At 32.5% G+C, this 14,870-nt stretch overlaps 1 protein-coding gene across 3 annotated transcripts in view; it reads right to left on the reverse strand.

The window, feature by feature from the left end:
• Positions 1-14,870, reverse strand: part of RUNDC3B (RUN domain containing 3B) — a 131,426-nt gene that overhangs the window by 94,997 nt on the left and 21,559 nt on the right. Inside the window, exon 1 of one of the 3 annotated variants that reach the window (XM_023533405.1) lies at positions 13,604-13,715. The exons of the other annotated variants lie outside the window; for them this stretch is intronic. The gene's annotated coding sequence lies outside the window, so the exon portion shown is untranslated. Of the gene's footprint in view, positions 1-13,603; positions 13,716-14,870 lie in introns of those variants that run through there. 3 annotated transcript variants of the gene reach the window in all.

Here is a 14,870-nt window from a genome sequence, read left to right on the forward strand (position 1 = left end):
TGATATTGGTAATTTGTGTCTTCTCTTTTCTTGGTCAGTCTGACTAGAGGTTTATAAACTTTATTAATGTTTTCAAACAAAAAGCCTTTCATGTCATTGGTTGTACTGTTTTTGTTTTTAATTTCATTAATTTCTGCTTTTACCTTTAATATTTCCTTCTTTCTGCTTGCTTTGGACTTAATTTTCCTTTTTTATTATCTTAAGGTGGAATCTTAGATTATTAACTTTAGACTTCTTGTTTTCTAATATAAGCTTTTAATGCTTTAAATATCCTTCCAAGTACTGCTTTAACTACATCCCATAAATTGCTATAATGTATTTTTCTTTTTCATTCAGTTCAAAATTCTAATTTCCCTTGAGAATGCCTCTTTGACCCATGAGTTATTTTTTTTTTTAATTTATATATATTTGGTGCTTTTTCAGATCTTTCCATTCTTAATTTCTACTTTAATTCTGTTATAGTTAGAGAACTTACTTTGTATGGTTTCAATTCTTTTCAAATTGTTAAGGTCTGCTAGTTCAGAATAAGATCTTTTTAAATGTTCCATTTGCTCATGAAAAGAACACAAATTCTGCTGTTTGTGGGTAGGGTGTTTTATAAATGTCAATTAAGCCAATTAGTTGATAATTTGTTGTTCAAATCTTTTATATCCTTACTGATTTTCTGTCTACTTAATCTACTAATTATTATGAGAAGAGTGCTGAAGTTGCCAAGTATCATTGTGGATTTTTCTATTTTCTGATTCTCCGGGCAGTTCTATCAGCTTTTGCTTTTTGAGGCTCTGTCGTAGCTGCATACATGAGGATTTGTTATGTCCTCTTGGTAAACTGACTCTCTTTTTATTATTAAATGTCCACCTTAAATCCTGTCGATTTTCCCTGTTCTGAAATCTACTTTGTTTGATATTAAAAATAGTCACTCCAACTTTCTTTCAATTAGTTTCTGCATGGAATATCTTTTTCTAACTTTTTTAACCTATCTTACTATAAAGTCAATTTCTTTATATACTGAGTCTTTTTTTAATCTAATCAATTTCTTTTCATTGGTGTATCTAGTAAACCATTTATATTTAATGTAATTACTTATATAGATGGACTTAGGTCTAACGTTTTATTGTTTTCTGTTTATCTCTTTTTTTCTACCTTCTTTGGGATAATTTAAATATTTTTAGCATTCTATTTTAATTTATTAGCTTTTTTGCTAAATCTTAGTATTTTTATAGTCACTGCTTTAGGGGTTAAAATATAAAACCTAATCTTTAACAGTTAACTTATAGTTACTACTTTACCATTTCAAGTAAAATAAACCACCAGACAGGTCCCTTTACTTTCCCTTCTTTAAATGTCATTTATAAATGCAAATACTGAAACCTCTCAAGCAACGTTGTAATTTTTGCTTTCAATAGTCATATTTCAAAGATCTTCGGAAGAGAAAATAAATCTGATATATTTACTCAGATATTTACTTCTATTACTCTTTTTTCATTCATGAAGTTCCAAGTTTCCCTCTGGTCATCTCCATTTAGTCTGAAGACCCTTTGTTAGCATTTCTTTTAGACTGGGTTTACTAGTAACAATTCTTAGTCTTCCTTCATCTGTCTTTATTTTAACTTCATTCCTGAGATATGTTTTCACTGGATATAGAATTCATAGTTGGCAGTTCTTTTCCTTCAGAATTTTAAAGATGTTATTTTGTCTTCTGTGATTCCTAATGAGAGATCTGCAGTTATTCGAACTGTTGTTCTCTATATTTAATGTATTATATTTCTCCAGCTGCTTTCAAGATTTTTTTTCTGTAGCTTCTACTTTCAGAATTTTGATTATGATGTATCTGGGAGTAGTAAACTTTGAATGTATCTTTTTAGAGGTTTGCTGAGCTTCTTGAATCTGTAAGTTTATATCTTTCCCCTTTCCAGGGATTCATAGCTATTGTTTCTTCAAAAGTATTTTCTGCATCAATCTCTTTGTCTTCGACTTCTGGGATTCCAGTGACACAAATTTTATATCTTCTGCTATCATCCAACAGGCCAATTTCTATTCTTCAGTTTGAGTAATTTCTACTGATCTATTTTCTAATTTATACACACCTCTATTATTTCCATTCTGCTATAGAGCCCCACTTAGTGAATGTTTTATATCAGATATTGTACTTTTATGTTGTAAAATTTCCATTTGGTCCTTTCCGCAGGCTTTACCTGCCCCAAATCAGAACTTCTATTTTTCTATTCATTTCAAGAATGTTTACCTTACAACATGGGGCATGGTTATAATGGCTGCTTTAACGTGTTTGCCAGATAATTCATCTCAAGATTGGCATCTCTGGTTTTCTTTTCCTTTGAGAATTGGTCATATTTTCCTGGTTCTTTGTGTATGAAGTAATTTTGGGTTTTATACTAATGTTATCTTTAGACTCTAAATCCTGTTAAAATTTTCTGGAGTATGCTGATTTTTGTTTTGATAGGCAATCAACCCAGTTTAATTCAGACAGCCAAGTTCTTTCTCACCTTATGAGGGCAAGGCTTCCAATATAAGTTCAGTATAACTTTTGCTATGCTTCTTTGGGTCTTACCATATATATGCCATTCTGGAACTTGGCAGTGGTTTTTATATTAATGTAGTTCTCAAAATCTTGGGTGTGAGTCCAGGACTTACGCTAGTCATTAGCATGCAGAATTTGGGCATTCCCTTTCCCAGCTCTCTCTTCCCTGATACACTCTCTAGCTCCCAGGTCCCTTCCTTTCTTAGTTCTTCTAGTCTTACAAAAGGTTTCTCTTAAGAGTTTTAACCTCCCACACTGTCACAGAGTTCTGGGCAATTCAAACCGCTCTTGGGGGGAAGCAGTGAGGAAAAAAAAGAAAAACTAGGAAGCCCCCAACTCTCTGGCTCACAGAGGCTCCCTTTCCTGACACTCTGGCCAGAAAGAGACGGTTACTGTTGGAGTTTTTATTCTTTGCACCTGTAGTACATTGAGGACCAAAGCCCCCTTGACTTAAAGCAGAGAATATAAGAGAGAAAACAATACATAGGACACTCACTCCTATAAAAGTTCTTTTTCTCATTTTGATGTCTCCCCCAAATATTGCTGATATTATTTACTTTTCAAAGTATATAAGTAGTTACTTTTTGTCTTCTGCCCATGGTTTTTAGCTGCAATCAGTGGGAGAGTGCTATGGACTGAACTGTGTTCAACCAAAGTCATATTTTGAAGTCCTAATACCCAACATGACTGTTATTTGGAGATGGCTTTCATAAGGAGGTAATTAAGGTTAAATGAAGTCATAAGGGTGGGGTCCTGATCTGATAGGATTAGTGTACTTATAAGCAGAAACACCAGAGAAGACTTTCTCTGTGTCGTATAAAGACACAGCAAGAAGGCAACCATCTACAAGCCAGAAAAAGAGTTCTCACCAGAATGTGAATTAGGCAACACCCTGGTCTTGGAGTTCCTAGCCTCTAGTATTGTGAGAAATAAATTTCTGTTGTTTAAGCCACACAGTCTTTGGTATTTAGTTATAGCAGCCAAGCAGACTAAGACAGGATAGTGGTGGACTTACTGCATCTTTGCTAGCTTCATAAGTTCAGTTAGCTTTTTCAATTGCAACGTCTAAAGGCTCTGATGTGGTAATGTGAACAGCATACTAAAAGACAAAATAAATAGAACCCATCTGTCTGAAGAAGGATACAGTAGAAAAATAAGAGAAGTTTTCTTAGGAAATTGGTAAAGATGAGAAAAATGAAATAGAGAGTTCAGAACGTAGTAATATATAACAGAAGAAAGAGAAAAACCACCTGTAATAAAAGCTTATTAAGAACAGGCTAGATCAAAGGGAATAAAAGAGAAACAGAATGAAGAATGCAGCTGAACTAGAAAATGAAATGGCTACCCAAAAAAATAGCTTCGATGGGTAATAACCCAGAGTAGATCTCATGCTCAAACAGAAAAGAACCTCCTATCTACAGGAATAAAAAGTAACTAAAAGCCAAGACTAGAGGATGGAAACAAGTGGAGTTACATAGAGTGACATAGGAAAAAGGGAGTGTCTAAACTTAAAAAACATATAATACATTATATACCCCAATACAGAAATACTATATATAATATAGTGATTATACATTGTTATAGTGTAACATAATATAGAATATAGATATAGATATGTCTGAAGTATTTTTTTAATGAGAAATAATTGCATGACAATAGAAACTAACTAAAAGGCACTAATGGATACTGCACACAGTGGTCACACTTTTTTTACCTCAGTTTTACATACTTTGCCCATTAAATATAATTGTTCACTTGAATCAACAACAAAAGGCAAGGATAACATTCAAAGAAGAAGAGTTTTAGAACTCTCTTTAGAGATAGCAATAATTTGTCCATGAAGTGGAAAACATGGAATTTTAGGAAAATTTTCCTGCTACGCAAAACAAAACAAAAGGAAATTAGAAATGCTGGGTAAAATAAATATACTTTTAAACACAGTAAGCACATGAAAAATAATTACAGAAATATTTATTTTTAAGAGGCCAAAAATGAACAACAGGAAATAAGGGAATCTATTAAAAAAAAGAAAAAAAAAACCTAAAACTGAATGCATCAAAATATAGACAGCAAATATAGACATATCTATAAGAATAAGTTGATAAATCCATGAGAATAATAAAATTTTAAAATTTCTAAATTAATTCATCTAGCTGACAAAAATGTGAATAACATTTGAAAGACACATCAACAGTTGAGAATACACATTCTTTTCAAGATGAAATATTTATTAAAACTATAAGCTAGGCCATTAGGCAAATCTTTTAAGTTTCAAATATCTGCCATATAGATCAAATTCTCTGACCATAATTCAACTAACACAGAAGTGAAACTGAAAATGTAAAAACTCCAATTTCAGAAACAATCTTTCAAATAACGCATAAGTCAAAGAAGAAATAATGAAAAGCAGAAATTACTTAAAAATAAAAATTTAGGAAAATATTACACACCCAAAGCAGTACTTGGAGAGAAGACTGAAAATTAATCTAAGAGTCCGACATAAACAGAATACACTCAAAGAAGATGTAATGGATAAAATAATTCCATTAGCATCCATAAATTATCAACAAAGCCATAAGTTAGGTATTTGAAAGACTAATAAAATTAACAAATCTCTCTGGTAATACTGCTTAGGAAAAAAGAAAAAAAGAACTAATAATATTAGGGATGCAAAGGGGGACTAACTAGCTGACTTTTGCATGGGAAATAATATCAGGTATTTACTGATGGAACTTTTGTTTCATTTCTCAGCAGCAGCCTGAATTAAATATGCCGTATCTTTCAGAGGATGAGGATGGCTGGCAAATAATGAGAGTAGGGAGTAGGTCTTTTAAAAAACAGAATCTTAGCTTTTAACAATGTTATAAAGATATGAATATTAAGTGTTAGTCTTTATAGCTCTTCAGAGAGTTTTATATTTTTCAAACCATTCAGTCAAATTTATCTATTTTAACGGTTATACTGAAATGAAAAACTGCAACTAAAGATTAAATAATTAAGATATTTAAAAAATCAACAATCTAAACAGAACTATAAGCTTTTTAGAAAGTAAAACACACAATCTGACCCAGAATTTTTACTGGAAAATTCTACTTAATATGACAATTCCAAGCTTATGCTAAATTCTTTTTAAAATTCATGAATTTTTAAAAGAATTTAGAAGATAAAGCATGTCCAATTTACCCAATAGGCTAATATAATCTTGTTAACAAAAACCAAAACAAGACAAAACAAAAAAATTACAGACAAATTTTAATTATATAGAACCAAAACTCCTAAAATATTAGCAAACTAAATCCCAAATCTGGCATAGTATATTAAAACAATACATAAGGCTCAAGTTGATTTATCCTAAGAATATATAGATGATTAAACATTAGAAAAATGATTGATGTAATTCTTTACATTAAAAAATTAAAGGAAACTCATTTCCAGACAAAATAATGTAGATCCACTTTCCTCCACTAAATAAAAGTAAAAACCCTGGATGTGATAAATAAAACAAACAAGATGACTCTGAAGGTAGAGAATAAAAGAAAGACTGGCTAGGGACCTTGGAACTCAAGAAATGATACAGCAGTAAGTTCCCTTGTCTCATATATCCCAGACTGTGTGCTAGACAAATCAGCAACCTGAAACAATGGGCTTGTTTTCTCTTCTTGAGTTTTCAAAAATTATAACACTCTTTAATGTGGTCCTAAATGTATGTAGGGGAACTATTTAAAACAATTATATTATAAATGGGGGCAAGTAAAAGAACATGAAGAAAGGTAAGGTTTTTAAATTTCAGATGAGAAAATAATGACACTAGCAGACTATGATAAGTTATGTATATATAACAATACCTAGAACAATCACAAAAAAAATCCATATTAAGAGAGATACTCAAAAACACTATAGATAAGTAAAAATGGAATTCTAAAAAACGTTCAAGTAATTCACAGGAAGACAGGAAAAAGAAAACAGAAACCACAAGCAGAGAGAACAAACAGAAAACTAAAAAATAAAATAGAAAGCCTATGTATTTACCCATATTTTTGTTTACCGTATTCTTTCTTCCTTCTAAAAGTTTCTTTTTTTTTATCATTTCTTTTATGCTTAAAGGTTCTTTAGCCATTATTTTAGTGTAAGTATGCTAGCAAAAATTTCTCTTAGTTTTCTTACATCTGAGAATGTCTAGATAGTCCCTTCATTACCAAAGGAATTCTGCTGGATATAGGATTCTGTGCTGACATTTTTCTTTCAGCACTTAAAAGAAGTGCCTCTATGATTTCTGATGAGAAATCTACTATCATTCAAGTTGATTTTCCCTTAGAGACAAGGTGTCATTTTTCTCTGGCTACTTTCAACAGTTTTTCTTTGTCTTTATTTCTCAAAGGTTTAATTTGATGTGTCTTGGCATGGACTTTTTTTTATTTATCTGTTTTGCTCAGCTTCTTGAATCTGTATGCTTATGTCTCTTGTCAAATTTAGACACTTTTTAGCCATTTTTTCTTTAAGCACATTTTCATTCTCTTCCTTTTTCTCCTCTCACTAGAGGTTTCTGATGATAGAAGTGTTAGATGTTTCATTATAGTCTCACAGGTCCCTGAGGCTCTTTTGGTTTTAAAAAAATTTTAGTCTATTTTCTAATTTTTGATTATTTTTGGTCTCTGTTATTTAGATTAGGAAATTTCTATTCTGTTTTCCAGTTCATGCATTCTTTCTTCTCACTTCCGTTTTCCTGTTGCACCTATCCACTAAGTTTTTTATTTTGGTTTTGTATTTTTCAGTATCAAAATTTCTATTTGTTGCTTCCTAATAGCTTCTATTTCTTTGCTGAGGTTTTCTATTTTTTCATTTGTTTCAAGCGTATTTGTAACTGCTCACTGAAGCATTTCTATCATGACTGATTTATGATCTTTGTAATTCTAACACCTCTATCATCTCAGTGTTGACATGTATTGTCTTTTATCATGCAATCTGAGATCTTCCTGGTTCTTGGTATGACAAGTGATCTTCGAATGAAACCTGGACATGTTCATTTTATGTAATTAGACTCTGGATGTTATTTAAACTTCTGTTTTATATGGCTTTCTATGTCACTGCTCTATCAAGGGAAGGTGGAGGATGGGGGGTACCACCTTGTTACTGCCTAATGAAGGCAGAAGTCCAAGTTTCCCAGTCGGCTTCCAATGACGCTTGAGGGGGAAGTCCTCATTACTGTTGGGTGCAGGTGGGAGTTCAGGCTTCCTGCACAGTCTCCACTGAGGGTAGCTTTGTTACCACTGGGAGATGATGAAAGAGCTCACTCTCCAATAAGCCTCTTCTGACACAACCTCAGAGTGGTAGGGAAGTGGCACCTCATTGCTGCTGGGTGGGGATAGAAGTCCAGACTCCCCACTGACACACTGTAGGGGTGGGTGAGAGAGAAGGCTCACAACCAAACAGGAGAAAAGAAGTCCCAGCTCTCGGGCTGGCCTTCTCTGATACCATTCTGATAGTAGTGTTGGGATACTTTGATATAGCCTTATGAGGGTGGTATCTTAGGTTTCCCATTTGGCCTTTTCTGGCCTGGCTAGGGTAGTGCCACAAGTTTTCTGTGGTATCTGGCTAATATAGAGCAAATACTGTCTAAAGTTTTCCATCTTGTTAGGTTGTTCTATTCCTGGTCCTTTAGTTAGAGAGAAGGTTCTTGTTAGGACTTTTTGTGTGTGCCTGGAGACATTTGCAGTCTACTGACTTATCAAGTACCCAGTTTTAGATATATGAGGCAACCAAAAAATCCTAGGAACCACTACCATGTCATCCCTAAGGTCCTATACTCCCTAGACAATCTATCTTCTCTCTACCTTTCAGAGTTCTCTTATGTTTGTTTTATATACAATATCCATGAGCTTTGGTTATACTTAGTGGGAGAAATAGGGCAAAGTATGTCTACTTCATCTTCCAAGAAGTAGATATCCTCCTAACCTTCATTTTTACAGCCACTTCTTCCATCTCTAAAGAGTGGATGATAAAGGGAATAATACTGCATTTATTCCTATCAAACTTGAGCTCAGGAAACTAACTTAAGAGAACCTAAAAATGAAACAAGCAATAGTTCAATTTTTAAACAGCCTCAGAATTTTACTTGGCCTCAATTTCAATACAGACCAAAAATGTGAAGTGAGATCAAATGTAAATGCAATCTTAAAAGTCTGACTAATACAGAAGTTAGCTTATTTGAAGCACTTTCCTCAGATCTGTGTACCAAATATTAAAAGCAATACTAACAAACCAGTGATATCAAGAAGAAAAACTAAGATTATGGTAGTTCCAGAAGACTGAAAGAACTAGGGATAACCTTACTGGAAGAATGAAAAAGAGGAAGTGAGTAAAAAGGGTTATATAATAGCAATCTTTTAATATTTATTCGACTCACAATTTAAAAAGTGGCAGAAAATAGATCGAAGTACAGTTAGATACCCTGATATCATATATGTGAGAACTTTCTAGCAATCTGAACTATACAAAAATGGGATGCACTGCCTTACTATCCTAAGTTTCCAGATATATTAAAATAAAGACTGCATGTCCATCATTTAGAAATATCACTGAGTGGACTACTTCAGTAGGAGAGAGACTACAGCAGTGATTTTAAATCCATGATCTATGGTGCTATCTGCAGCGGTGTTGTGGACTTCCAGAAGGTGGGTGCAATTGCTGCTGAGCAGACAAAATTTCTGATTTCCCCACCCTGCTTCAATAAGACATCCCACTTAGATATCCAGTATCTATTAGCAGAGGTGAGAGTGAGCTGAGAGAAGGATTATGTTTTAAAATAAATGGAAGTTCAAAAATTACTGAACAAATTACCAGAACTAAGGGCTTTTTGAAGTTAATATTCTGTGATTAAGTCCTAGTTCTCAGCTATATTCCAAAAAAGTAATATCATCATCTTCTTGAGGGATTACTTTAAATAAGATTAAAGTATGTGATTTTAAAAGCTGCCTTTTCTTTAATAACGGAGCTTTCAGAATGAATTAGGTAGATAACTGTTTCAGCTCTCCACTTTACCTGTATTAGCACAGCCTATATTGTGCCTGTGGGTGGATTTTATCTTACTCCAGAAAAAATTAAGTTAACCTAAATGCCCTTTAGTCAGGCACCAGAGTCCTGCTAACACAAATCCTGCTCCATAGGGCCAGCCTCTCACCAGCCAATCCTCAGAACCCATCAGCCCGAGGGTCAATACCTACCCTACCAATGATGTACAAAGAGCAACCAATGCTCAACTACAACAGGAGGGCACACACAACCCACACAAAGGACACATCTGGAGTATCCAGCTCAGGTAACTATGGAAGACTGTACCACTATGCACCATAGCACATCTGCTACATAAGGCTACTAAGACCAAGAGACATAGCAGCCCTACCCAATACATAGAAACAAACACAAAGAGAGCACCAAAATGGGGAGACAAAAAAACATGTCCCAAATGAAAGAACAGAACAAAGCTCCAGAAAAAGAACTTAACCAAATAGAGACAAGCAATCTACCAGATGCAGAGTTCAAAACAGTGGTTATAAGGATGCTCAATGAACTTAGGGGAAGATAAGACCAACTCAGTGAGAACTTTAATAAAGAGATACAAAACATAAAAATGGAGCTGAAACGCATAAAAAGAACCAGTCAGAAATGAAGAATACAATAAATGAAATGAAGAATACATTAGAGGGAATCAACAGTAGATTAGAGGAAGTAGAAGATCTAATCAACAATTTAGAAAATAAGGTAGCAGAAAATACCAGAACAGCAACAAGAAAAAAAATCCAAAAAAAAAAAAAAGAAAGAAAATAGTTTAAGGGGTCTCTGGGACAACATTAAGCATACCGACATTTGCATCATAGAGGTGCTAGAATGAGAAGAGAGAGAACAAGGAATTGAAAACCTATTTGAAGAAATAATGACGAAAAAATTCCCTAACCTGGTGAAAGAAATAGATATACAAGCCCAGTGAATCCCAATCAAGATGAATCCAAAGAGGTCCACACCAAGACACATCTCAATTAAAATGCCAAAGCTTAAAAATAAAGAGAGAATTTTTAAGAGCAGCAAGGGAAAAGCAATTAGTTACCTACAAGGGAGCTCCCAGAAGACTGCTAGCTGATTTCTCAACAGAAACTTTGTAGGCCAGAAGGGACCGGCATGAAATATTCAAAGCGATAAAAAGCAAGGACTTACAACCAAGATTACTCATTCTACCTGGCAAAGCTATCACATTTAGAATCGAAGAACAGATAAAGAGCTTCCCAGACAAGAAAAAGACAAAGGAGTTCATCACCACCAAACCAGTATTCGAAGAAATGTTAAAGGGACTTTTTTTAGAAGAAGAAAAAAAGATAAAAAACATGATAATAAAACAGTAATAATTACATATCAATAACTGATTTCTTTAAATATAAATAGATTAAATGCTCCTATCATAAGATAGGGTGGATACATGGGTAAGATAACAAGATCCTTACACGTGCTGCATACAACAGACTCACTTCGGATCAAAAGACACACACACACTGAAAGTAAAGGGATGGAAAATGATACTTCATAAAAATTAAAATGATCAAAAAAAGCTGGGGTAGCAATATTAACACCAGACAAAATAGACTTTAAAACAAAGGCTCTAACAAGAGATAAAGAAGAACCCAGTAATCACACTTCTGGGTATTAATCCAAAGAAACCCAAAATACTACTTTGACCTGGCATGTGAATTCATATGTTCATTGTAGCATTATTTACAATAGTCAAGATATGGAGGCAACCTGAATGTCCACATGGATGAATGGATAAAGAAGAGGTAGTGCATATATACAATAGAATATTACTCGACCAAAAAAAAAAAAGAATAAAATCTTGCCATCTGCAACAACATGGATAGACCTAGAAGGTATCATGCTGATTGGAGTTAAGTCAGACAGAAAAAGACAAATATCGTATGATTTCACTTACATGTGAGATCTAAAATAACAAAATAAACCAACAAACAGAAAAGAAAGAAAAAAAACCGAAATGCTCTTTTATTTAAAAATAAAAAGTAGCTGGAGAAAAGTAAATCTTACAACCCATGAAGTTTTGCATTTTGAATCTGTGCTCTCCAAAGTGGAAAAAAAAAGAAAAATTAGTTGTTATATAACTGTTTTAAGTGAACATAGTGTACTATCTTCTCCAAAACTAATTATGTAACTTCTCCATAAGTAAAAGCAATTTGTTACATATTAGAATACTAAAAAATAGAAAATAATATATGGCAGCCTCTACATACTTGAATCTTTAAAATACCTCATCTTGAAAGTTATAGATCATTTCACAATTCATATCTATAATAATAACAGTGACCACAGTAGTCGATCTATAGGTACTCTTTTAAAAGAAGTTTTTGAATATTTAATCTTACCTAGCTTAAAAAATTAACATGTCTCATTGTATCATCTTCTTACTGTCTTAATCATACTAATGACTTCTTATCCAGAAATAAACTAGACAGTCTATTTTCAATGTAGTAAGTAGTTCATTGGCTATCAGAAATAACATTCATTGTTAAGAAGTAATCTAAAGGTCTATGTTGTTGAGGCATAACTCAGAAGATGGCAGACAGGTGTGCAGAAGAGGTCCATTTATACGGTAGAGAGTCTACCCAATAACTTGGCATGGATATCTCAACATAGTCTAATTGTTTTCTGTTGATAGTTGTTTATGTATTATGTGAGTAATCAATCATATGCTACATGGTATATATGGAATTAAGGGAATTCAGGTCTTCTCATAAAACACTTGTGAACATTAAGATACAGTAAATTTTACTGTAATACATGTTTTTTTAGTCAAGAATTATTTATAAATTTATATAAAAATTCTAAAAATATGATCACCACACAATATAGTAACCACAACAATATTGAAATACTCTCATATCCTTTACTTTTATAAAAATTTACTTATAAAAAGTAACAAATTAATGGCAGAAAATTTAAGAATAGAGAACAACAAAAATAAGAAAAAATAACCCTTTTAAAATGCAAACTAACCAACTTTTAACAGAAAAGCATTAGTGATTTTATGGACCCTATTTTAAATTGCAAAGGGCTGACTGAATTCAAATTTTGTTCCCCCAAGTGGTTAAATTCAACTCCTTTTTCTAAGCCCAGGACTGTTCAACTGTGATGTAAATACTTATAGTAAAACTTGATGCTTTCGGTGTCAAAAAGCACAGAATAGAATTAACCTTCAGCCTAAATTTGAGATTCTCCTAAATTCTATTACTAAAAAGCAGATTAAGCAGATTTGAAACTATACCATTAAGATTATAAAGATATTAAAAACCTAAGTGAAAACATCTCATAATCAAGTTGCTTTAGGAAGACTAGATTACAGAATTAATGTGATAAAGTTATTATTTATTATTACTAAGATTTATACTGCATAATGTCTTGATGTTATCAGCTATATTTTACATATAATTTTAATTTTAAAATATTTTATAATTTTGAAAGAACATAGCTCCCATCTTCCCTTTAAAATTTTGAGATTTATGTTTCTGATGTAAATATATTAATGGATTTATTTTAAGAAAACCAAAGTTAAGCATCTCTTTACATACCTCTTTTTTAACCTACTCACTGCTAAAAATTTCTTGAAGATTCTGAAGTTTGATGAAGTAAAGATTAAGTAAACAAATTTAATGCCTGGATGCTTCTCTATAAACTGATTAAAATATCATCTAGTAACCTTTGAAGATCGGCTACCTTTTAATTTAAGCTTTTATTTTAGAAAGTTTAGAAATAAATAAAAATTTCTGTATTTTAATTATAATAAATTAATAAACTCAATATTTTTAATCCATCCTGGAAATGGGTATAAATCCAAAAATAGAGATTCTTTTACAGGATGCAGGCCAATGGATTTGGTATTCTAAAATCAGTTTTATGTTTCTCAAGATGCAGCATGGCTGCTATCTAAATAACAACAGAGTGTATGGTTTCTAAAATTTCAAGCTTATTAAAAAGAGAGTTGTTGAAAGAATAATGCATTGGTGCTGTTACCTTTTAGCCGGTGACTTAGAATCTGTTCCAAAATAGCTGCAAAATTGTTAAATTCTGGAGAAGAATCATCAATTGTCTCAAAGCAGGACCGATCAATCAGGGTCTTCACTGAAAACCTATGAAAAAAAGGAGTTATAGCTTTTAAGCAGAGTTGATTATTTCATCTAAGTAGGAAAAAAAAATGAGATAAAAGTATTTTGGGGAAGTATTACAGAAATATTTTATAAGATTATATATTCTGAAAATTCCCTTTATTGAAATTCACTCTGTAAATAGAAAATTTTACAGAAACATTAGGCTTTTCACTTATATATCTACTATCTATTGACTATACTAAGACAGGAATAGCTTATTGTCCTTACAGCCATTAAAATCAGAATCAAAAAATGACCTCTATTATTAACTCCAAAATACTCAAAAGCCATAATACTACTTGCAAGAAATTTGAGTGTCACACCTAAATACTTTTAAGAGTTTTGGAGCACGAATTTAATAAAATTGGATGTGAGTATTTGTGAAGAATAGATCCAAAATTTTTATGAGCTACAAATAGGAAAACTCACAAATCTGAAAAGCATGCTATATTTTTCCCTCTCATCAGAATGTCCTTTGCTTCTTTTTTTGACTGCCAAAAATCAATGCATTTTCCAAGACTCAGCTCCAATGCCATCTCTTCAATGAAGAATTATTCTCCTAAATACTCCTAGCACAAACTAGCATTTTGTTTGTAATTCCCTTAAGAGACAATTACAATTTATCTTACTGCTGTTATTTGTGTTCTCTATGTCTGTCTTATTAGAATATAAATTCCTTCCGGGCAAAAACATATCTTCTGCATGTATATATTTCCTCAGCACATAGGACAATGCCTTAAACATTGTACTTAGTACTTGTTGATTTATTTGTAAGCACCATTTTCAAAGAATGAGAAAGAAATATCTACATGCCAATATCATAGCAAGACAAAAGAGTTTATAATTTTTAACATGTATATATTCATGTAAGCACCATCAAAATCAGGATATAGACCAGTTCTGTCATCCCATGCTCTTTATAGTCATACCCTATAAAGGGTGATAGATAAGTGCCTAAATTAAGACAACTGGGGGAATGAAGAAGATAACTATGACAGCTGTAATGTATGTATGAGAAATGTAAACTATGAGGAAGATAAAGGAATACAAACTGTTCCTTAGGTTTTAGGCTTGTTGGTGATGCTACTGAATGAGGACAGGAAATACAAGAAACAAGTATAAAGGGAAATAAA

Source organism: Pteropus vampyrus, unplaced genomic scaffold, assembly GCF_000151845.1.
Source record: "Pteropus vampyrus isolate Shadow unplaced genomic scaffold, Pvam_2.0 Scaffold4, whole genome shotgun sequence".
In the NCBI taxonomy this organism is placed as follows: Eukaryota; Metazoa; Chordata; class Mammalia; order Chiroptera; family Pteropodidae; genus Pteropus; species Pteropus vampyrus.